Genomic DNA, 25,549 nt, shown 5'->3' with positions numbered 1-25,549 from the left:
TGCCCTTGTCTGTGGAAGAGGACCCAGTGGAATCCTCGGGGCACCTTCTGAGGGAAACATCTATGGCTGTTCTGGGGAGCAGCTGGTCCAGGTTACAGATGCAGAAAACAGAGGTGTCCCTGAAAAACAGACACCCTTGGAGGAAGCTCCCAAAGCACCAGCCCTGCTTGTGCGCAAGAATTGCCCGGACTCCAGGACTCCCTCAGAGCCAATCTGGATCCCCAGGCGGGGGCCTATGTGCTGGTTTTATAGCACGGCTCACCATTGCAGCCTCAGCACTGGAAGCCTCAGCTCAGAACCTGTTTGTTTAACAGTGACTGTTCACTGCTGGGCTCTGGGAGCCCTGACAGCTGGAAAGACAGAGCAGGTGCCCCGACATGGGTGATTTTGAAAGCCCCAGAGGGTCCCTCTCTACTCTCTTTTCCTCTTTCCCTGATGTTTGTGGCCCATGTCTGTGGGCCTGGACACCCAAGCAGCCTCCAGAATCCCTCCCAGTGCTCCACAACGAGCCCATAGTAGAAACGGGAACAAGTAGGCTGCCTGAAGAGGTACGGAGGCCAGAGACAATGATGCCTGCTTCACCATTTTGCCAAGGGTCCCCTTGAGTGTGGGCACTGCCCAGACACAGGGAGGCCAGAGGCCAGGAGCAGAGGGAGGCCGTTCCCTAGGCCCAGCCCTGCCAATCAGGGCGAGCCTTGATGGCCGTTACAGGCCGTTGCTATCATCCCTTATCTGGGGCTCCTGGCTCTTACACCATGTCCCCAACCGCCCCTGGAGTGTGTGTGTGTTGAGGGGGGCCTGCTGCTCCCTCCCTAAACAGACCGTTACTTGGTTTCCGTTGTTTGGGGAGGGGGTGGGGAGCTGTCTGCTTAATTAATCATTTTAGGCCACCCTGGGAAACTCATTAAGCCACCTCTCAGGGCTGGAAGCAGGAACACAGCCCTCAAAGTTGGAACTTTTTGGTTTGCCATATCAGGGTCCAGTTTTCCTTCCACTCATGTGCACACATGTGCATGAGAGTGTGCGTGTGTGTGTGTGTGTGCCTGTGAGAGACAGCAGGAGTACAAGGGAGAGTGCCCTTGTAGCTATGATTCCGTGTGTGTTTGCGTTTCTTAGATGCTGCAAGGAACTTCCCCTGATTCTTCTTAATTACCAGCCTAGAAGAAATTCAAGATGCTTAGAGCAAAGGTCAAACTCCACCTGTTTTCCCTGCACTTCATTTTCTGGCAGTTCCCACAATAGTACAGATAAGTAAAAGATTAAGGCAATCTTTTCTAATTAAAGTAATTAAAAAACGGCGATGATTGCACCTTTCATCTGAAAGGGAAAATATTTACTCATCCAACTGCAGGCCCTTAAAAGCATTCAGGAGGTCTATTTTGACAAACGGATCCTCCTCCCCTCCCCCAGCCCATTCTGCTCGTCCTGGACACACACACACAAAGGCTGGTTTATTTAGCAAGCGGAGGCTTGACAGGGGCACCCTGCAAGCTGGGAGCCTCGGGCAGTTTTAAGCAAATGGCCACTTTGGTTCAATCCCTGCTAGGCCCTGTTGAGAGGTTTCTGGGACCGTTGGGATTTTGATTTGACCAATCAATGTTTTACTGTTGTTCCTTCTTCCTCTCTTTCTCCTTTGGGTGGTTTCCCACCTGTCTGCTTCTGATAGCTCCACTCTTCCCTCTGACCTGGCTGGGATGGAGACCTCAAAAAGGAAGAACCGGTCAGAGTCTTGGATGCAGTCCGTAACAACCATAACAACCATAGATTACATTACTGTTTTGCACAAGCCTGTGTGCTTGACATATAAGTACTTGCTCAGTGCCAAAGGGGGCGCTCTCGGGGTGTGTGGCCCAGGCCCCAAGAAGTGCAAAGTCTAACAACTGTCCTTGGCTCCCCCAGGAGAAAGCTAACTTGCGTATAGGCTGCTGTGATTCACTTTGACTTTTTGAGGCAATATAATCAGCCAGTTTCCTGGTGCATGGGGTTTGATCTCACAGATTGCAATTTTTCCCTAAGTAGGGAGCCCCTCTGGTGACATGTGATGGTAGGGACAGAGGTACCTTACTCCAGAGGAGTGGGAGGTGTGAAGGCCGACAGAGATGTTAATACCCAGTCCAGCAATCTGGGGAGCCCTGATCGCTGTCCCATGCTGCTCTCCTCTTACATCCCACCTATAGGGGATGCTCTGGAGCCTGTGCTGCTGGAGCTTGGAGCAGCATGGATAGGCTAATCCCCTTTACAGGCTGTTCCTCAAATCCTCAGAATATGACATAAAAGAATATCCCGGGAACCAGCTCCAAAAACACTGGGGCCCAGCTGTCGCCTGAGAAGGGCCTGGTTTGCCTCTGCCTGCCCCAGGTCAAGCTAGACAGTGTCCTCAGCATGACCTGCTGCCCTCCACTGTCCTCCCGGCAGACATACAGCCTCAAAGAGCCAGTATGGGCAGGTCCAGCTCTGCAGTGGACCCTGCTCTCCAGGGTGGGCTGAGCAGGGAAAAGGAATGCGTTGTGTGTACACGCATGTACACAGATGGTTGTGAGCACATGTGTGCGCTGTGTCTGGCCTGTTTGTGGATGAGCTTGCTTGGTATCAAGAACAGCCTCATCAGAGCTTAGGGAAAAGCCTTTGGGGCTCTCTGTACTGCCAGCTCACCCAGTGTCAACCGCACCCTGTTTGGGCTCTGGACTATAGCAAAGCCACCCCCAAACCTCTCTCTTTCCTGGCCTTGCCTCTTGAGTCACGGCTGGAGTGACAGCTCTGCTTGTGTTACTGCTCTGCCTGATCACCCACAATGGAGATCAGGAGAAAGAGATTCATCAGCACACCTAAAACACAGGGTCCCAGTGGCCCACCTCACACTCAGGGGGCTTGATTCAGGCCCGGCCTCAACCGGACTCTTCCTGCTGGTCCCAGACACCCTTTGCGAAGCTGTGAGAGCTCCCAGGAATCCTCCTCATCTGTGTGCACAAGGGCCCACCCCATGAAAGGGCAAACAATTGCAGGATTCCTGGGTGCCCTGAAGCCCCTACTCTGAGCCCAGGCTGAGAGCTTTTGTCCCACAGTCCCTATAGGCCAGATTTGTCACTGGGCTCTGATAGGCTGCCCCTCACCTTGTCTTCCTTCCAACATCAGTCCAACCCCTCCTTGTGGGGAAGACAGGAGGAAGCCTCCAGTGCCAGCCGCCTCCACCCAATGCTGGCTCTGCCTGAATTCTGCAGGGAACCTTCAGCACAGCCCAGGGCAGCTGCTGTTGGACCCACTCAGGGAATTGTGTCTGACCTGACCTACGCATTTGGTGGTTAGCTTGCTCTGTGGAAACAGTCCCCAGGGGACTGGAATCCTCGCTGCAAAAATAAATTCTCCCTCTGGACTTGCTTTTCTCGTCTTGCTTTCTCTGCATTCTGGCTTTTTCCTTTTTCTTTCTAGGGTCCTAACCGCTTGTATCTTCTTCCTTTCCTCCCACTGAGACCCAAACAAACCCGGTAAACAAACTCTCAGGCCACTCTCTTAAAGAGACAGTATGTGTTTGTTGCCATCTGGATGTACAGTCCTGCTCAGGGGCTGCATGAGATCTGGGGGCAGATGGGCTGTGAGGTGTTAACGATCACTCAAGAGACTCACAGGAAAAAGCTGGCCTAGAGCAGTGCACCAAGGAAATTACCCTCAGAGCCCCCTCTCCTTTCCCACTCTCACCTGAAAATACAGAACGGGAGGGAACCAGTGGGGTTTCCCCGTAGCCAGGCTCCCTGAGTGGTATTGTTGAGACTATTGTCTGCTTTTGTCTATATGACCTGAAAAGGATTCCTTTTTTTTTTTTTTTTTAGACAGAGTCTCGCTCATCCAGGCTGGAGTGCAGTGGCGCGATCTTGGCTCACTACAACCTCCACCTCCCGGGTTCAAGCGATTCTCCTGCCTCAGTCTCCTGAGTAGCTGGGATTACAGGCACCCGCCACCACACCCGGCTAATTTTTTGTATTTTTAGTAGAGACAGGGTTTCACCATGTTGACCAGGCTGGTCTCGAACTCCTGACCTCAGGTGATCCGCCCTCCTCGGCCTCCCAAAACGCTAGGATTACAGGTGTGAGCCACCGTGCCCGGCCAGGATTCCTTTTTTCTTAAGTGTGATTTTAAAAACATATTTTCAGGCTGGGTGCGGTGGCTCAAGCCTGTAATCCCAGCACTTTGGGAGGCCGAGACGGGCGGATCACGAGGTCAGGAGATCGAGACCATCCTGGCTAACACGGTGAAACACCGTCTCTACTAAAAATACAAAAAACTAGCCGGGCGAGGTGGCGGGCATCTGTAGTCCCAGCTACTCGGAGGCTGAGGCAGGAGAATGGCGTGAACCCGGGAGGCGGAGCTTGCAGTGAGCTGAGATCCGGCCACTGCACTCCAGCCCGGGCGACAGAGCGAGACTCCGTCTCAAAAAAAAAAAAAAAAAAAAAACATATTTTCATGTCGGCCTCCTCCCCCTCCCCACCACCAGAACACATCTCTGAAGTGACCATATCAAACAGAGGCAATGTGAGGAGAGGGATAGATCTAGCTTGCACATCACTTTCCTGGAACTTGGTGACTTTGTGCCTTGGAGGAACTCTGCTCTTAATTTGTCATTGTGTGTGTGTTGCTGGCTTGGTGAGTGGAAGTCACTGGGGGGCAGGGGAAGTGTGTGCGTGCTCTTGAGTGTGCATGTGTGAGCATGCGTCTGCACCGGTGCCAGGCAGCTGCCTTGAGGGTCTCTGCCCGGAACAGGGTTCTCCACTGTGCGGAGCATGTGGACAAGCTAAGGATGCCCCTCACTTCCCATGTGAGCGGTCTGAATGGAAAGACTGGCATCTGTCTCCCGGAGAGTGGGGCTGTGCTCATTCCTGTTGCCCAACTGGCAAAGCAGCCACAGGGCCTAGCCCAGGGACAGACAGCATCCAGGCCAGGGCTTCCTGGGGATCCTGTGAAGATCCAGGTTCCTTTGCAGTAGGTCAGCAGAGGCTGACATTCTGCATTTGTAACCTGCTTCTTGGTGGGGAGCTGAGCAGCTGCTCTCCAGCCTATGATCTGGGCAGTGAAGCGGGAGAGAGGTGGCATGGTGGTCCTTCTGCCCACTGAGAAGGGAGGGCTGCCTCTGCCGCTGCCCCTTCCCTGTCCCCTGCACTGGGGGCTGGCCACTGCCAGGCACAGGTACTGCCCTCAAGGGATGACAGCTGACAACGTCTAAACCAGGGCTCTGTGGAACAAACCCACACCTAGTGAAGGTGGGTTTCCTCTTTAAGAGAATACATTCCTCAGCAGGATAGTGGCCCCAGGCTCTCTCCCACTACCACTTGGAAGCCAGGCAGAAAAATTGCCTGGTGGGCAGGATTACAGGATTAGTCAGCTTTCCCAAAACAGACCCACAGGCTCTTAGGTGGAAATGAGTTTTGGTCTGAGCCCTTCTTTCCTGGTGACAGATGTGTTTGCTGGGCCCTCCCCTTGTCTCACTCCTCGAGTCTCGCCTCTTCCTGAGTGCTCGGAACTCCCATACTCCCTCACTCAGGCCCCGGGAATTGGGGGGAAATGGGTTTCAGTGGAAATGAGCCCTAGGATTCAAGCGTCCAGGCCCTGGGAGGAGGGTGGCACTGCTTGGACCAAGGGGCTGGCTTTACCGACCCCTCCCCATCCCTACCAAAGAGCAGCCCTGCTGAATCTACCCTGTGCTGGAGGGACCGAGCGGAGCCCAATAAGCCATGATGGTCCCAGGCCTGTCGGTCCTGCCCCAGATTCCCATCGTCCCTCTGTCCCCACTGGGTCTTTGGGTGCCTCGGCCTCCCTGAGCTGGGCCTGCCCTGCAATCTCAGAGTCTGCAGTGTGTGAGCTGGCCTGTGCCAATTCCGAGCTGGTGTTTGCCAGAAACCAAGGGACTGATGACCAGTTGCTGAGGGCAAGCCACCGTGCTGGGACACTCAGATGTCTGAGGATGTCACTGTGGATAGATCCAAGATTTGGATCTAAGCGAGGGAGGATGTCTCATAATTCTCTGCATGGGACCAGCAGCCTTGCTTGGATTTAAAAGTTCCTTGCAGAGAATCATATACTCACAGCTGGTATCCTATACAGGGGATGTTCTCCTTGGAGCATTTTTCTTTTTCTTTAGAGAAAGCTGGTAAAAGAAAATATACTTTGGTTCTTTTAATAGCCCCTATAATCCTTGGAGTCAGTGTGATCCTCCTTTCAGCTCTTTGGCTCCTCAGGAATATGGTGGGGCCCTCCTGGCGATCTGTCTGGAGGCCACGTTCTGCCACCATGTGATAGCCACGGGGGGCTGCCTGGACTGGCTCCTCTAGGCTGTTATATCCCAGGCCATGCCCAGAAACCAGAGTCCTGAGCTGAGGGCAGATTTCAGAGCACAGCCAGGCCCAAGGCCAGAGCTCTCTTGAGGCTAACGTCAGAGCTGACTGCAATCAAAGACAGGGCTGAGCTGTCAAACTTTCTCAAGGAAGGGCTGATACTTCTTTTAAGGGTACAACATCACCTGTGGACTAAATAGTTCTCATGAGTCATTGGTGGACAGAAATGTATAGATCTCCTAACTTTGGCTTGCATCAAGGCCTGTAAAAACACCCATTTCTGGGCCCTGCCTGAGAGGTTCTGATTAAATAGGAGAAGCTGAGAATTTGTATTTCCTTTCATTTTATTTTAGAGATGGGGATTTCACTCTGTCACCCAGGCTGGAGTGCAGAGGCGCAATCATAGCTCACTGTAGCCTTGAACTCTTGGGTTCAAGTGATCCTCCCACCTCAGCCTCCCAAGTGGATGGGACCACAGGTGTGCACCACGACACCCAGCTAATTTTTTAAAACTTTTTTTTTTTTTTCTTGTACAGATGAGGTCTCGCTCTGTTGCCCAGGCTGGTCCCAAACTCCTGGCCTCAAGTGCTCCTCCTTCTTGGACCTTCCAAATTGTAGGGATGATAGGTATGAACCACCACCCCCGGCCTAGAATTTGTACTTCTAACAAGTTCTCAAATGATGCTGATGCTAAAGGGGCCACACCTTAAAAACCACTGTCCTAGTGCATTTCTCCGATTTGACAGATGTGGAAACCACGGCCCAGGGAAGACGCAGCTTGAGCAAGGTCACCGGCGGGTAAGAGTGCAGCTACAGTAAAGGCCTCCCACCCAGGTTAGTGAAGAGTCACTGCCCAGCCCTGCCTCATGGCCTTAAGCCCAGGATCACGCAGCTGGTAGTCAGCCCTTCTTATAGGCCGCCATGGCCCACTGGGCACTCCTTAGTGCTTAGAAGACGAGTTAGTACTGGTAGCACCCAGTTGGTGCTGGAAAAGGAAGTGGCATGTTTTGGCGTGTCCTGGCCTCCAGGCTGAAAACTGTTTATTTGGACAATTAAGAACATGGCTTCAGCTGAACCACAGAATCAGACGGAAACCTTTATCTTGGGTGGCACGTTCTTGGTTTCCTCCCATGCCCTGGCAGGCTTGTGGTGTGGGGCCACGCTGGCCAGGGTGGGTCTGGGAATGGTTCCAGTGGCTCTGGCCTCCACCCTGGAGAGGTCGGTTAAGTGTGTCAGGAGCAAGCCTTTGGTTGCCGTTTGTGTTGATGATGCGGATGGAAAGGGGGGCGTTGGGGACCCCCAAGCTCTTTAAACCCCTAGGGCCTCTGGGGTCCCTTGAGGTGAGGCTTCTTCTGCAATTGACCATAAAATTCAGTATCTGCCAGACCACCTTCCCCTATTGCAGATCTTGTCTCCAATGATCTACCCTCCTCCCTCCAGCCAAGAAATGAGTGAGTTCACATCACCTACTCCCCATTCCAGCACCCCAGGGGGGTCCTTGGTTCTGGCACCATCTCCTTTCTGTCCCCATCCCTTTTCAGCCCCCATCCCTCTAGGGTTCTGGGCCTCTACCTCCATGAGAGGTTTGAGGGTAGACAAGTGAGATGTTTGCTTACAACCCTCCTTGAAGTTTAAGCTTCTCCCATACTAGGAATGGGGCTTAAGGCCCCAGGGCCTAGGATCCCCACTGAGGATTATGGTCGAGGCCAGAGAACAAAAGCCAACAGCTTGGTGCCACTCCACTCTCCAGATCTCCCAATCAAAGCAAACAGAACAAGCACCAGGAGTTGCAAAGATCCATTCTGAGAATTTGCTATACAGTATACATTGGCTCAGTCACTTCGGCAACATGAGGGCCATAGTGGACTCAGAGAGGGGCCCTTGCCTGGTGAGAGAAAAGGACAAGCTTAGAAATAACTAGAGAAGAAACTGGAGCTGGAGAGGCAGATAAAGAGCTGTGGGGTCAGACGAGGGTGGGGTTGCTTCAGCTTCATTCTTGGTGGCCAGAGGTGCTCATAGGAAAAACAAAACCCAAGCCGCAGCCTCCCCCAACACCAACCCCCAAGTAGCGCTGAAAGGAGCTGGCCCACTTGGGCCACAGCTGGTCACGCTTAGCCACTGTGTTGAGACATAGTCTCATGACTGCCACTTGGGGAACGGCCACTCTGCCTCCCTGTTTGGGCTGTGCTCCCTGCCCCCTACAGACAGCAAACAGGCCTGCCCGGCTCTCAGACCTTTCCGAGCTCCCGCCTGTGTCCCTGTGAACATCAACAGGGCTTGTTTACAGAACCTCAGGTTTGTTTGTTTACAACTTTTATTTTAGGTCTGGGGGTACATGTGAAGGTTTTTACGTAGGTGAACTCGTGTCACGGGGGTTTGTTGTACAGATTATTTCATCACCCAGGTATTAAGCCCAGTACCCAATATTTATCTTTTCTGCTCCTCTCCCACCTGCTACCCTCCACCCTCAAGTAAACCCCAGTGTCTGTTCAGAACTTCAGATTTTAAAATCCTACATGTTATTCTGTTTCTAAATGACTGTCATCTGCCAATCTTGTCTCCCTAGTTGCACACTATAAAAACTTCTTAGGCTGAACATGGTGGTTCACACCTGTAATCCCAACACTTTGGGAGGCTGAGGCAGGCATATCACCTGAGGTCAGGAGTTCGAGACTAGTCTGGTCAACATGGTGAAACCCCATGTCTACTAAAAATACAAAATTAGCTGGGTGTGGTGGCACACACCTGTAGTCCCAGCTATATGGGAGGTTAAGGCACAAGAATTGCTTGAACCCAGGAGGTGGAGGCTGCAGTGAGCGAGATCACTACACTCCAGCCTAGGCTACAGAGCCAGACCCTATCTCAAAACAAAACAAAAACAAAACACCTTCGTAGGCAGGAACTGAGTCTGCTGCCAATCACAAGCTCCACCCATCACACCCCTCCTCTCATGCCCCACCTGGATCTCAGTTGTGGCTGATGAGTGATTTTGGCAGTCACTATCTAGGCTAATGACGCTTGTCACAGAGCGCGCGCGCGCGCGTGTGTGTGTGTGTGTGTGTGTGTAACTGCAAGAGACTGCAGGAGATGGGGGCACTGGAACACATCTGTACTCTATCTGCCTCAGCTGCTACCTTGGGGCACATCTTCTACACCCAGTGCCCCCCTCACACTGGGGACAGGGCTGAGGGCCTGGGAGGCAAGAGGGTGATGTCTTCCACTGGGATGTGCCTTCCCCAGCTGCTCAGTGCACAATCTCCTGCAGATTCCAGCAAAGAAGGCAGAGGGAGGGAGCCCCAAGGGGCACAGTCAGATCCCCACTCTGTTTCTCCCTCCTGGCTCCAGACCCAATTTTAAAAGGAAGAAGCAGCAGCAAATAAAATCACTGCAGTGCTGTTAGCACTGTTAGATGAGGAGGGCAGCCCGGGGCTGAGCTGAGGGCGTTGGGGGTCAGCAGCCCAGGGAGGTGAAAATTAAGCAAGAGTGTGAAGAATTCCGCATTGCTTCAAAATTAGTCAATTGCTTCCACATTTATACAGACGCCTAAATATGACACGGTGAGGGAGAGGGGATCAGAAACAGGATTACACAACAAACACCTGGGAGGATCCTGTGGGTTGCCCATCAGCCCCTAGGCCAGTGGCTCAGGGAGGTGACAGCACATCCCCGTCCTCCTCTGCCTTTCCCTCCCTGGTCTACTGGTCCCACCCTACCCCTTTCTGGGGCAGCCTGGAGGTTCTGAGTGGAGCAGGAGCCTTCCCCCAGGATGGGTCCTCACCCTGCCCCATTTCCCGGAGACCTTGGGAAGGTTTTCCAAGTTCCTGGCTGGGGTCCTTAAGGAATGAGGGGAACTCTCCTGCTGCGGCTTGGCTGGAAGGAAGGGAAGGAGGGACAGAGAGCCGAGGACTCTCTGGGCCCATCCCTCTCCAGCGAAGAGGAGGGAAGGGTAAAGAGAAGCTAGAAGAGGAGAGAGGCAACTGGCTGGTTCGGAGGTCTTGTCCTGTGACCTGCCCCTCAGCAGAATCCCGTGGGCCCCTCATGCTTTGGAGAAGAGGCCAGACTTCAGGGACAGTCAGTAACAACCATCACTCTGGTTTATTGAGTGAGTGCCACACCCCAGGCACAGAGCTTAATGCTTCACACACGTGTTTCATGTCATTGTCACAACACCCTCCCCAGGTGAGAATTATTGTCCCCCTCTACAGAAGAGGAAACAATTTCAGGCCAAGGGGCTTTCTTGAGGTCACGTGGTTCTTAAGTGGCAGGGCTGGGGCTGGACAGCAAAGCCTTCTTGCCCTCTATTACCCAGCTCCGCATGACTCACTCCGGGGGGATGGCGCCTGCCTCATGGAGTCCAGGGCAGGCTGGGGCAGACAGACTGTCGCCGGGCCTTGCCTGTCTCTGGAGGCATTGTGGACAGCGTGACCCTGCCTCTGAAGGCTGCAGTGGCTTCCTTGAGGAGGGAAGGCCACTTCCCACAGAGTGGGGCCCACGTGCTAATCATCAGGGCAGGCCTGACTCCTCACCCGAGGTGTGAACGAGCCTGGTGTTGGGACCGGAATGAGGCACTTTAATGGACAAGTTGGAATCTGTTTGTGAGCAGCAAATTGCCCCCGTCCCTGGGGCCATTTTCCACCATAAATCTCAACTATTGGAATCTGCAGATCCCCAGCGCTGTAGCCTTGGCCAGGGCAACAGGAAGGTTATGGGAGCTCTAACAGGGCCTGGCCCCCAACAGAGGTCACAGCCCTGGCCCACCTCCCACCCTCCTCCCCCACCATGCTTGGCACCGAGGGTCCTGCCTTCCTCCTTGAAAGCCTGCTTTGGTCTTCCAAGCCATGCACGCTCCTGATGATCCTTGGACCACCAAGCAGGCTGTTTCTTCTGGCTGCTGGTTCTGTTGCTCCCACCACATCTGGTCAAGGGTCCCTCTCCTGCGGGTGTCATTTGTGGCTGCAGCCTGAGGGGTCACACTATGTCTATGACTTCAGAGCTGCGTCTGTCTCTTAAGTCCTGACTTCTTTCCCATATTTCTAAGATTCTTCACCAAGGTGTCTCACAGGCACCTCAAAGTCTTGCCGTCCAACCAAAACTCGTCTCCTCCTGGTGCCCCCACTCCCACCCCACCAACAGATCCAGAACCTCTCTGGAATTGCCTTCAGCTCCTCCTTCTCCCTAGTCTCCTAGTAAGCCCCGAGTCCTGCGTCTCTACCCCTAGAGGCCCCATCTCCATCCTCCTTGAAATCCCAAGTCTGGAATCATTTATTGCAAGAGCCTCCTGATTGTCTGTCCCTTCCTGAAGTGTAACCCAACATCCTGAGCCATCATCCAAAGCCGGGCCCAGAGTGTGTTTCTTCCCAACTTAAAACCCTTGGCTGGGCGCGGTGGCTTCCGCCTGTAATCCCAGCACTTTGGGAGGCCGAGATGGGTGGATCAACTGAGGTCAGGAGTTCAAGACCAGCCTGGCAAACATGGTGAAACCCTGTCTCTACTAAAAATATAAAAAAATAGCCAAGTGTGGTGGTGGGCGCCTGTAATCCCAGCTACTTGGGAGGCTGAGGCAGGAGAATCGCTTGAACCTGGGAGGCAGAGGTTGCAGTGAGGCAAGATTGTGCCACTGCACTCTAGCCTGGGTGACAGAGCGAGACTCTGTCTCAATAAACAAACAAACAAAAAACACAAAACCCCCCAAAACCCTTGAGGGCTCCCCATTGCCTCCAAAGTAAGGCCCAAACTTGTTATACAGATTCACAGTCCCCTCCTTGAATCAGCTCCCAACCTTGCTCTCCAGCGTGGTGGCCCCCTCTTGCTCCTGTGAACCTGTGTTGCAGCTGTTCCAGATTCCATGCCATCCCCACTGCCGCAAAGTCAGCCTTGTGCTTACTGACTACATGGTGTGGCTTTCTCACGCCTCCTGCTTGGCATGGACAGTCCTGTCTCTGCCCATCACATTCCTACCCTTTGTTCAAGACCCAGACACCAAATGCTCAAACCCAGATGCTGGTTAAGAGCATGGAATCTACAACCAGATTGACCAGGTACAAGACCCAGATCTATTTCCTCTAGAGTTTGACCTTTTGAGAAAGTTTTGTAACCCTTCTGTGCCTAGGTTTACTCATCTGTAAAAGGAAGACAATAGTAGTAGCACGTGCTTCGTTGGACATTGTGAAGATTAAGTGAGGCTACGTGTAAAGCACTTGAGACAGCATCCGGCTTGTGGTCAGCACTGTATATCAGCTATAATACCCCAGACTGTGAAGCCTCTGCTGATCCTTCCGAAGTTTCCTCTGGGCCACATCAATCTCTCTCTTTCCTCCATACCTCAAGCATTTTCCTTGACACCAGTAGCAATCCGTACCATATCTGCCCGGTTGTGAAGTTAAGATTCTTTGATGGCAATTGGACAATTGTCCAAAACCCATTGGATCAAACAAAGGGATTTTTTTTTTTTCTTTTAGAGACAGGGTCTGTCTTGCCTAGGCTGGTCTCAAGCGATCTTCCCACCTTGGCTTCCCAAAGTGCTGGGATTAGAGGCATGAGCCACCATGCCCAGCCCAAACAAGGGGATTCTTATCATGAGCATACAGTGGGCCTTACAGCGTCTAGGGGCAGGAATGCACAGCACCTCAGGAAACCCTGGCACTGGCATCTGGAAATACTGCTTGGGTAGGGTTCTCTCTCTGAACGTTCATTTAATCATTCTCTCTGTAGTCTGTGGCCTTGCAGACTTGGCTGGAATCCGCTGTTTATGGTAGTCAAGGGTACATGCCACAGTGTGACACGGAAAGATGGGATCTCCTCCTGCATCCCAGTTCAGCCCTGACCAGCCTCTCTAGGGGCAGGGGCAAAGGGAGGAGTCATGTTATACAGAATGATTGCTGAGGGTGTCTCTCTTTGGGTGAAAGGGTTTATTAAGAGGAATCTATGCCAGAGACTACAAATTGGTCCCCAGGATCTATTTCCCCATCTTTCTCAGTAATAGAACTCCCGGGTTTTTGCTGTCCTAAATAAAGATTGCATTTCCCAGCCTTCCTGGCGATTGACAGGGGCATGTGATTAGGTTCTGGCCAAAGCGACATTAAGGGAGGAGAATGCCCTTCTTTGCTTCCTCTGGCTAGCTGGACTCTGGAGCCAGGCTGGCAGAGTTCAAATCCTAGTCCTGCCACCTATGAGTTGTGTGACTTTGGACAAGTTACCTAACCCTTTTGTGCCAGTTTCCTTTGCAGTAAAATGTGAATAAAAAGAAAATCTATATAATTATAGATATTCTGTGAGGATTACATGAATTCATATTTGAAGAGTGAGTAGAAGGGTTCCTGGCACAAGCTCTACAAGTGTGACTGGAATGAAGACGATGATGAGGATGAAGATGAGGATGGCAAGGCTGGAGCTCAAGTGCCACACTGTGTCCTGGAGCAGAAGCCACGTGTTGAGGACAGTCTGGACCCTTAACGAGGGTTGAGCCATGACACCAGCCTGTGACTGTTTACCTCTTGAGTTTGTTTACAGGAGAAGAAAATAAACTCTCACCTTGTTTAAAACACCATCCTGTTGGCTTTTCAGTGTGTTTGTAGCCAGATCTAATCCTAACTGATACAGGAACATTGTGGGTTCAACACACATCCCTGCCCCTGCACCATGTTGTCGTTCTTTAAGATAATGTCTCACTGTTCCTACTTGGGTTGTACATTCCTTGAGGACAGAAAAGCTTCCCACTCACAGCGGGTGCCCAGAAAGTAAGTATCGAATTAATGGAAGAACAATGTGAAAATCATCCTGGTTAGGTAGACAAGGAATTCTTTGGCTAGTTGCAGAAAATCAGTGATAGTAATAACAAGATTTATCAAACATAATGGCTGGTGTGCTTTTTTTTTTTTTTCCCCAAGTCAGGGTCTTGCTCTGTTGCCCAAGCTGGAGGGCAGTGGTGTGATCATGTCTCACTGCACCCTTGACCTCCTGCCTCAAACGATCCTCCCATCTCAGCCTCCTGTGCAGCAGCACACCTAGCTAATTTTTAAATTATTTTTATAGGAACGAGGTCTTACTATGTTGCCCAGCCTGGTCTTGAACTTCTGGACTCAATTGATCCTCCTGCCTCCGCCTTCCAAAGTGTTGGGATGACAGGTGTGAGCCACCATGCCCAGTCCCTGGCATTCCAAATACTTCAAGTGTATTTTATAGTTTAGCTCTCATGACAATCCTATGAAATAAGTACATTGGCCCTCTACACCTGTGTGCTATGCATCTGTGGATTCAACCAACCATGGATTGACAATACCCTATTTGAGGAAAAAAAAAAAAAAGATGGTTGCATCTGTGATGAACATGAACAGACTTTTTTTTCTTCTTCATTATCCCCTAAACAATACAGTATAACAACTATGTATATAGCATTCACATTGCAGGAAGTATAAGTGATCTAGAGATGATTTAAAATATAGGGAGGATGTGTGTAGGTTATATGAAAATACTACACCATTTCATATCAGGGACTTGGTACTGTCACATTTTGGTATCCTCGGGGAAGTGAGGGTGCTAGAACCAATCCCCCACGGACACCAAGGAATGACTGTACTGTCGTCAGTTCCATTTTACAAATAAGGGAACTGGGCTTCGGAGAGATGGAGGTCAAGGTCATAGATGCAGCCAGTGGAGCCTGGCTCCAGAGCCCAGCACCTTCACAATTTTGCTGTGAAACCTTCTCAAGGGCTTTTCTCTGGCTCTGGAAAGGAGAGGCTGCACAAGCCAACAAGAACACAGCACGTCAGAGTGACCTTGCTTCTCTCTCGATTTTGGAGATGTTTTTGGAGGACTGAACTTCAGGGAAACAAAGGGAAATGTCAGGGCTTTCCTGAGGTCAATGGGGGTAAAGACCCAAATGGATGACGAAGCCTTCCCTGACCCCCTAGTCTACACTGACCCCTCTGTCTTCTCTGTACTTCCATAGCCTGTCTGTTGGCACGGCCAGCAGCTGGCCCTACTGGCTAATCTCCTACAAAATTGTGACATTGGTGGGGTTTGTCTCCTCTCCTATCTGCCTGTTATTTGATTTTCAGCCTCTTATGTCCTGTTTGGGCCCTCACATGTTCTCTCAGCAAGGAAAGCTTCATTTTGAAAGATGAAAATAGAGAACACAAAACTTAATTCCCCAAAATGAAAATTTAATGGTGGGATTTCAGGCAGCAGAGATTTGGGGGTTGAGGAACTTGCTGTCTCTCTAATCGTCTCGTTCCTCCCCTTTCCCTTCCCCTCTCCCTCCCCTTCCTCTTCCTCATCCTGGTGCCTTTTTGTGATTATTATTTAACCACTTCACACCCCCATCTATTAGTCTGGATGGCCCACTTCCAGTCCTGCGTGGCCCCACTCACACGGGTCACCCTGTCACCCTGGGCTCAGGCACAACCCCCTGCCTCCACGTGCATACTGCCAGTCCCCTGAACACTGCTTACATCTTTGGTTTTATTAAACTGTTTGTTCTGAGAGGACAAAGACCACACCTAATGGCCAGGGATGTAGTTGCAAGAATTTTTACTTTGAAAGGTGTGTTGGTCTCCATGGCCTCTGAAGGTTCTTTCCACCCTGAGCCTTAAAGCTTCTCAGCTCTTCCCCTTGTTCTCCCCATCATGCCTGCTTCTGAGTTGGGTAGAAGAGAGGTGCTTAGGAAGGATGTATTGAGCTGCTGTCTAACTCTTTCTGTAAGGAAGGGCGCAGGCCCCTGAGACAATGGTGGAAAAGCTCTCCTGCTTTCAAAAGTCCCTCAACATGCAGGCCCCTTGGAGGCAAAGCACCTTCAGGGTTTTAGAATCAGAATTTTTTCTGGGCCGCAGGACAACCTGCTCTGGCACCCGCTCTGGCCTGGCCGGCCCTGGCCTCCTCTGGGTCAGTATCTGGGCAGCCTGGAAACCACAACTGGCGCTTCCCAAAATGACTCGACATTCAACGTGGACTCAATTCCAGTTCCCCTTGGCTCCAGGAGGCCTGTCCCACAGGACCAGGTCAGGGCCACAGAGGCCCCAGCTTTTCTCGGATTCACTGCTGCCCAGGGGCAGCCATGCCAGAAATTCTGCAAATTGCAAGCACAAGCACTCTCAAGCAGTAGCTTCACAGTTTCCACAACCTCGTCCACCATACTCCATAATGTCCAGATGGAGTGAGTTCATCTCAGACAGGAACACATTTTTCCTCTGGTGACTTCTCCCCTGACTCAAGTCTACACCACCAGGAAACTGCTTGGGACAAGGCTGGGGCAAGGAGGCAGAGCCCGTGGGGTTGGGACTAGGGCATAGCACCCTGCCCCGTGAAGCCTAGATCCTTGGCCCCAGCACCCCTAGAAAACATGGCTCCTCAAGGAACCACATTCTAGACAGAGCTGGAGAAGTTGATGGGGCCTGGGTTTAGGTTTGCATTGTGACCAAGGCACCCTAGGAGATGGCACCCATGTTCTCAGCGCTCAGATGGGACTTTTCTGTCTGCCTCCCTCACTTTTCTGTCTGCCTCCCAACACTTTGTGCCAATGGGTAGAATGAATAGAGTTGTGATTACAGACACAGGGGACTCAATAACCATTTCTTCACATCTGCTTGAGACTATGTGGCCTTTGCATCTTGCCAGGCATGAGTTATTCCTCTCTTAGCCCATGGAATCCATTGCCTGGCACGGCCTCCACACCTTTGCACCATCCACATCCTCCCCGTCCACATCCTCCCATTCTCCAAGGTGGGCTCCATCCTACCTTCACCTCCTTCCTTCCCTACCCTGGAGCCCTCAGGGACCTCCTTTTATCCCTTGAGCTCTTAACTTTCAATGTCTGCACCCCTCTCATGTGGCAGTAATCCCCATTCAACATGCAACATTGTTTATCATCTGAGGCGGCTATGAAGGGCTTTGTATTTGCCTCTTCTATCCCCGAGCACACTTTATTTTTTTCTTTAGTTATCATTATTTTTTTGAGACACAGTTTCAATCTGTCACCCAGGCTGGAGTTCAATGGCAGGATCTTGGCTCACTGAAACCTCTGCCTACCAGGTTCAAGAGATTCTCGTGCCTCAGCCTCCCGAGTAGCTGGGATTACAGGCACCCGCCACCATGCCTGGCTAAATTTTGTATTATTAGTAGAGATCGGGTTTCACCATGTTGGCCGGGCTGATCTCGAACTCCTGACCTCAAGTGGTCCACCGGCCTTGGCCTCCCAAAGTGCTGGGATTACAGGCGTGAGCCAGGGCGCCCAGCCCCCAAGCATACTTTAAACCAGCTCTGTTCAGTAGACTTCTAATGTGAACTACTTAGGTACTTTAGAATTTTTCAGCAGTCAGATTTAAAAGTACCAAAAAAAGACAAAATGAGTTTTAATATATTTTATTTATCTCAGTATATCAGAAAAAGTTATCATTCCAATATGGGACCAATATAAAAATTATTAATTAGATATTTTACACTTTCTTGTAGAAAGTCTTCGAAGTCTGGTGTGCATTTTATAGAAAGCTCTTCATCTGATTTAGATTTAATAATGACCTCTCCTTCTCTTCCACCTGCCCAATACCAAGCCAGAACAAGATGTAGTCCCACAAGCAGGGTATTCTGGGAATTGTAGTTCCCAGCTTCTCTCAGAGCTGCAGAGAACACCTTGGAAAGAGATAGTGGTGATGAGTTGACCACAGACAATCTGGCCCGTCATTCCATTGGGTGAGTGCTCCTAGAATTGCACAGGAGCCAGTTGCCAGGTGTGGGGAGCAGCAGGGCTACACAGGGAGGGAGGGCAGTGGGCACAGCAGGGGACCCTGAGTGAGCTGACTCCCGGGGCAGAGGGGAAAGGAGCTTCTGGTGGGGGTAGGAGAAGCAGAGATGGAAGGGCACGGAGGGACGAGTGCCTAACGCATTCTGGACAGACAGGTGCTCCAGTGTCATGAGGCGGCCAGGCCCGCTTTTCGGTGAACCCCCACACTGGGGTGGGGTGAGGCTCACAGGTGTCACTCCCCCGACTCTGGGTGCTAGGAGGGCTGGAGCAAGGTGGTTGCCCCCAAGGCCTCAGATACTCTGCTTCAGTGCTTCAGTGTGGGTGGACTCAGAAGCCGTAGGGACCCCACCCCTCCAGAAGGCTTCCCAAGTGACTCTCCCGTCAGCCTGGACTCCTGACTTTGTCGCTTGTTCCCACATGCATGGGCACAGCTCGTTTGCTGTGCTGCACGGGGCATGCCCCCACGCACAAGGAGTCCTTTGGGGTCAGAGGCCCAAACTGTCTTCTAAATCCCACAGCATCTTGGAAGGTGCCCTACACATCTGTGCTGAAGGGAGCTGGGGTGGAGGCCAGGAAGAAAGGTTTGCAGGCATCAGCAGAGCCACCGAAGCTGCTCTTGTCACCGACAACCAAAGGTCTGAAAGAAGGGGGAGAAGTCCATCCAGGGCCCCTTCCCTCATGCCCTGAACAGCCAAACTGGCTCGTACAGACCTCAGAGACCCAAGGGACATCAGAGATCAGCTGGAACCAGTCCTCAGGCTTTTGAAAGGAGCAGCACAAACACACACAGGGGTGGGGGGCGTGAGTGGGGAGGAGATGGTGGTGCTCCTGGCTGCAAGGCACTAAGAGCATTGGGCCACACTGCTGGTGCCCAGCCCCAGCAGGGGCGAAGCTCAAGAGGGAAGCTAGAGTGTCCTCTTGGAGAGACCCCCACTGAATTAGAACACCTGTCTATTAATGAGGAGACCCCTGAATGAGGACGCCAGCCTCTGACCAGTGGCTGAAACCCATCTTCTAGGCATTAATCCAGAAGTTAGATATACCGTGAGCCTTCTGCTCTTTCCTAAGAATCATGGGATTTTGGCCGGGTGCAGTGGCTCACGCCTGTAATCCCAGCACTTTGGGAGGCCGAGGCGGGCGGATCACAAGGTCAGGAGATTGAGACCATCCTGGCTAACACGGTGAAACCCCATCTCTACTAAAAATACAAAAAATTAGCCTGGCGTGGTGGCGGGCGCCTGTAGTCCCAGCTACTCGGTAGGCTGAGGCAGGAGAATGGCGTGAACCCGGGAGGCGGAGCTTGCAGTGAGCTGAGATGGCGCCACTGCACTCCAGCCTGGGCGATAGAGCGAGACTCCGTCTCAAAAAAAAAAAAAAAAAAAAAAGATTCATGGGATCTTAGGGCTAGGTTGAGTTATGGTCTGACACTCACCTAGTCCAAGGCTGTCACCTCGCAGATAAGGAGACCAAAGCAAACGTGGAGTCCAGCTGGAGGTGGGCCTGGTCTCCTCCACAGAGGCCTTTCCTTCTGTGGCCAGTAGTGCCACAGAGGCCCTACTGGCACCCCCTCATATGTTCTCTCTTTCATCCTCTCTCGGGGCTGGAGTCTTTCCCCTCATAGCCCATCTTCTAAGACACAGTAGTCCCCAGATGTTACCCACTTGAGCAGCAACAGAGCAGGCGCGGAGTGCCTGATGCCTCCGAGAACCTAATGAATGGCTCAGGTGTCACGTGCGGATCTGGAAGGGAACACACATGGGACAGAAAATCAGACCCCATGGGCTTGTTGAGCCCCCCAGAGTCAGACCGTGGTGTTTGAAGCAATGAAATAGGGTTAATTTGGCAAGGCTTGTCCCTGGGCACAGTTTCCCTCCTGTGCTCCAGTTTGTGCTTGCAATTCAAGTTTCTGGCACCAGATGGCAGCGTTGCTCTGTTACGAATGACTTAATAGAAAAGTTTTAAGTCATTCATTCATTCATTCCACAAGTATTTACTGAGTGTTTTCAATGTGCCAAGCACTTTTCTAGGTACTTGGGATAGGGCAGTGAACTAAACACAAAAATCTGTGCCTTCTGGGAGCTTCATTCTAATGCAGGAAGACAATGAATAGATGAGAAAAACATTTGGTGTGTCAGATGATAGGTGCTATGGAGAAAAAGAATAAAGCAGGTAGGGATGAGAGGAGGAATGGGGGCATTGTGAAGTTAAAGAGGAGGCCAGAGGTAATAAGATCAGGGAAACAGAGCTGGGCAGAGCAATGGAGGCTCTAGGCAGTGGACGAAGCAGAGAATGTTTGCATGGGAAAGGGCTTTAGAGGGGGCTTTGTTATATTTGACAGATGGGGAGACTGAGGCCCAGAGAGCTCAGTCTCAGGTGAAAAATCTGCCTCAAGTGAAATGACCTGTCCAAGTGAAAAATCTGGAGGCAGGCAGCCTAGAGTTCCAGATCCACCACATCCTACCTCGCTGCCCCCGCCACCTCCTAAACCTGCCTCAGTCCTCCCTCAATGCAGCAGGACTAGGAACTCACCAAACTCTGTTTGCTTTTTTTTTCTCTGGATACCTTTTCTAGCCTACCTTTGCTGTTACCATGTGTAGTTACCGAGTTCTGGCCAATAGCTATTGGGCAGGAGTAATGTACACCTATTCCAGGCCTGGCCCCTAACAGTTCCTGTATCATCTTCCATGTACCACCTCCCAACCCTTCTCCATCAATGCAACTACAAGCACAAGACTCCAGAGCTCTAGGGGATGAGGATGTTGCTAAAGAAGGGGGCCCTCTATGACTGCATGGAGATGAGTACCCTATCACTGTGCTTTGGACTGTGGTGTGACTGAGTCTGGTATGTTGAGCCATTGGGATGTGGGGGTTGTTTGTTACAGCAGCTTTCTTACCCTAACGAATACACTCACCATCACTGAACTGAACTGAATGCAAAGCCCACCCAGCCTCAGCTCCCAACACTATGTGGAGGACATCTGATGCTTCTGTTGACCCTTTCTCTCTCTGCCTGGTCTGAAGCCTATCTAATCCAATGCCATTACCTCACAGATGAGGAAACCAAAGCAAATATAGCTGGTCATAGCTCCTTTATATTCCAGGAGCCAAACCAGTTCTTGGTGAAGTTCTTTCTTATGGTGCCTCCCCACCATCACCCAGAGCTGGGCACATGACCCAGGTGATCATTCTGAGCACACAATCCTCCTGGCCAAGTGACTGGTTCAGGGACAGATATATCATGCAATCAGTGTTTTGCTTAACATTCAAGCTATGGATGCTGGTAAGAGGATCTTTCTTCCTCTGAGATGCTGAGTGATGACCAAGAGAGTTGGAAGCTGCTGGAGCCATTGCCCAAGGATATGAGGAAGAAGCTGTTGGGGGAATGAAATTAACATGTCAAGGTGGCCATAGAGCCAGAGAGAAAATCATACTCCACCATATTGTTGTTCCAATCTTGCCTGAAGTCAGGTCTTCCTTCAATTTTCCCCGTTACAAGGGCCAGTTAATTATCTTTTTTAAAATTTTGATTCAGTTTGAATTTCTGTCACTTAGAGCACAAAGAATTCTGATTAATAAATAATTATTGAACTCATATTTACTAAGCCCTACTGCGAGCCAAAAAACTGGGATAAAATCATGAGCAAATTAGACACCAGCCCCTAGGATCCCCTGCCCACCATATACAAATATATGTGACAGGTGGGTTTGATGCCAGTGAGAAGTTGTTGAGAAGTTAGGTCTCATTTTTCCACTTTCTAGGTTGCTGGCTTATCAAGATAAAGGAAGAAATATTTGCTTTTTCCTTTACCCTTCTGGAGCACCTGGCCTTTGAGTTCTTGAGGTTTGAGATTTCCTTATCACGAGGAGGAAAGTAACAGTCTCTGGTCTGTGTTTCCGGCTGAATGGAGAAGTTGCCAGGCCAGGTGGGCTGCCCTCTGTGATTTGAAAGGCCTACGCCCCTTAGGAGGTGGTAAACAAGGTGTCAGTCAGAGTTGACCAGGGGAGGGCCATGGCCTTCAGGGCTTGCGAGGCTCTTTGGACTGAAGGCGAGAGGTGTTAGGGGTATTGTAGGGGCACCAGAGATCTGCCCCCATCAAGTGCTGTGGTGGCAGGGCCCTGGATGGTGGTGGGGGCTGCCCTGTGCCTTGGAGAACTGGGCCCCAGATGCCCAGGTTCAGGAACCTTGAGCAAGGTCCCCAGGTCAAGCCTGCCTTGAAGTCACCCTAATCCCTCTGCTGTCTCGTGGATAGCACCAGGGACTATCATGGTTGACAGTTAAGTCCCTACTATGTTAAAAACACATGTTTTCATGGGTGGGGCAAACTCAGGGGTCTTTCTATATAACCTTCTGCATCAACTTTCTATAACCTTGACAAAGGAGGGTTTTAGCCAGATGCAATTTAATGTGGAAGCTTTAAGAAATGTAACATTTCTTGAATCCTAAATTTTGTAGCATGATATCATTTGTAATATATTTAATTAAAAACTGTTGCAAACTGTGAGGGGAAATGACTGGGCTCCACGAATCCATATAACAGGAGGATGTGATCAATTCAGGGGCATAAATATTTTTTGCTCAGAGGGACTAGCTCTAGAAAACCTCCATGCAGTTTAGGCTTCAGTGAAATATTTAGTTCCTGAAATTTGTTTTTTACCAAGACAAATGGTAACAATCACTTAATTATGTGCAATCGCTTTAGGCTGTCTTGAGCCTCATTGTTCAACATCCCAGAGGAAGACAGACCCCCTCCAGCATCCACAGACCAAATCTGAAGCAAGACTCTGGTTGGTAGCATCAGGTCACATGTCCCTCTCTGAACCAACCAAGCCAAGAGAATTGCGTACTTGGAATGGCCAGCCTAGATCACTTTATTCAATCCCCACAACCACCTCCTGGGGTAAATATCTTTAGCCCTCATTTTACAGATGAACAACCGATGTGGAAATAGGTTCATTTACTCCTCCAAACTTGTGATGAACAACCTTACCAAAGTTCTCTCTTCACAACCTGAGACTGGGTTGTGGGGAGTGGGGATGGAAAAGATTCTGAGAAAGACTTTTCATCTCTGATCAAATAAGAAAAGCACATAAAAAGAGCTCTTGCCACATTGACCATCCCCCTACATCCTGACTTTGGAAGGAGATTTAAAACAATGTGATACCTGGAGTAGTGGCAGCTGTCTAGAGACCATATGGGGCTAAGGGAGAGAATTTAGAGACATTGGCATCTTGGAGTTGCAAAGCCAACTTGAGAATTGTCTGTCTCTAGACTTCTTCTTTTTTTTTTTTTTTTTTTTTGAGATTGAGTCTTGCTCTGTAGCCCAGGCTGGAGTGCAGTGGTGCAATCTCGGCTCACTGCAAGCTCCACCTCCCGGGTTCACGCCATTCTCCTGCCTCAGCCTCCTGAGTAGCTGGGACTAGCCTACCTCTAGACTTCGTAGGTAACCAGTCAATTTTCTATGGTTTAAGTCCCTGTTAGCTGAAGTTTCTGTTACTTCCAGAAAGACACATAGGTTGTGTTAGATGCCCTTTGAGGGCTGGTGGGCTGGCATCATCCTTAGAGTACAGATGGGACCTAGAGAGGGTACGGACTTGCCTGAGGTGTCCCAATGTGGAAGAATGTGCTCTCCCAGAGGGTGACTGAGCGAGAGGTAGGTGGTTAGGACAGGGGAACCCCTGGGGCAGCGTGGGACAGTCTGGGATACCAGGAGAGGAGCATTGAACCCAGCAAGTGTCTCAGCAAGAGGAAGCCTGCAGGCCTGGATTTGGAGAAGGTACAGGGAAGGTTTGGTGGGACTTTGACCAGAAGCACGCATGCAAACTTGCAGGTGAAACAACAAAAGCAGGCCCCTTCCAGCAGTGACTTCCCGTGGCTGTGCTACAGAGAGCCTGCAGGAAGGAAGGAAAGGCAGTGGCTGGGATTCAGCTGTGACTACAAGGACCTAAATTTAGATCAGACATCCAGGAAGACACCAGGAAGCCCGCTAACGATGGTCTCTCACTCCATGCAATGCTTTGTCCTGTGCAGGCACATTCAGCCACAGTTTCTCATTTGAGCCCTGAATAGTCCTTTGTGGAAGGCAAGGATGAGAACACCAACAATGGCACAAAGTCATGTGATGGAGTAAGGGCGAGAACCTGCTCCCACGAGCCCCAGTCCCATGAGGTCTCTCTCAGCCATCTCTCTGGACCAGCTGCAGTGCCGGCTTTCTGGCGGGGAAAACGTGGCCTTGATTTGTAGCACTTGCTGATTTCCATGGTGTAAATACTCCCCGTGTGGCTGGTTTTGTCAACATTTAAACAACTTTCTTGAAAAATTGCTGGCATTTAACAATGGCTCTTGGAGCTGGTATGAATTTGCTCCAGCACACATTAGGCCCTGCCAGCCACATTCTCGCATCCAGTGTCCTGGCCCCCTGCCCTCTTCTCACATCCAATGTCTTGGTTAAGGCCCACAGGCCTGCCTCTCTCCTGCCCTGACCCTGGCTTAGTGTTTTAGCTCTTGGCCCCAAAACCTGAAGCCATCATGTGTCCCTGGTTTGCTGCCTCTGCTCCCCTGAGTCCTGACTCCTAAATTCCTCCCTCTGGTCCCTCTTAGTGCCCTGCTGGGTGGCTTGATGTGAGACCCACTCCCTCCCACCTCAGCCATGGCTGCCTCTGGCCATTGCCCACCTCCCTGGAAGGGCTTCAATGCTTCACTATTGGGACTAAGATGGGACTTAGTCCCATGACTTGGGAATGGGATGTCCATATGGCTGCAGATGCAAAGGTCCTGGGAGCTCTGACATGGTTTGGCTGTGTCCCCACCCAAATCTCAAATCGAATTTCCACGCATTGTGGGAGGGACCCGGTGGGAGGTAATTGAATCACGCGGGCGGGTCTTTCTCGTGCTATTCTCATGACAGTGAATAAGCCTCATGAGATCTGATGGTTTTAAAAATGGGAGTCTCCCTGCACAAGCTCTCTTCTCCTCTCTGCTGCCATGTAAGATGTGCTTTTAACCTTCTGCCATGATTGTGAGGCCTCCCCAGACAGGTGGAACTGTTAAGTCCAATAAACTTTCTTTTGTAAATTTCCCAGTCCTGGGTAGGTCTTTGTAAGCAGCATGAAAACGGACTACTACAAGCTCCTTCTGAATTTCTTTCATTTTTTGAATGCCCCACTCTTCCTGCACAAGCTCTGAGACCCCCTTAAAGACTGGCCTCCCTCCCTCTTGCCTTCTTAATTGCCACCCTCTCCTCTACCTTGATTCATTTATCCTCTTTCCTTCACTGAGAGAGACGTCCCAATGCCCCACGCTGACCTCCAGCTCCTCCAGCTCTCAGAGACCCTCTGTCTGTCCTAACCCTCCCCTCCAGATCCATCCGTCTGGGGTCTGTTGTCCTGTGCTCCAAACCTACTCAGTCTCCTCTCTCTGCCTTGATTAAGGTCTTATCGCTATCCCACAATCCAAATTCTAACCACTACCATCAGGGCTTAAGTCAGCCCCACCACC

The sequence above is a fragment of the Macaca fascicularis genome, chromosome 13 (genome assembly GCF_037993035.2).
Source record: "Macaca fascicularis isolate 582-1 chromosome 13, T2T-MFA8v1.1".
NCBI classification, from domain to species: Eukaryota; Metazoa; Chordata; class Mammalia; order Primates; family Cercopithecidae; genus Macaca; species Macaca fascicularis.
This window is presented reverse-complemented; position numbering follows the sequence as displayed.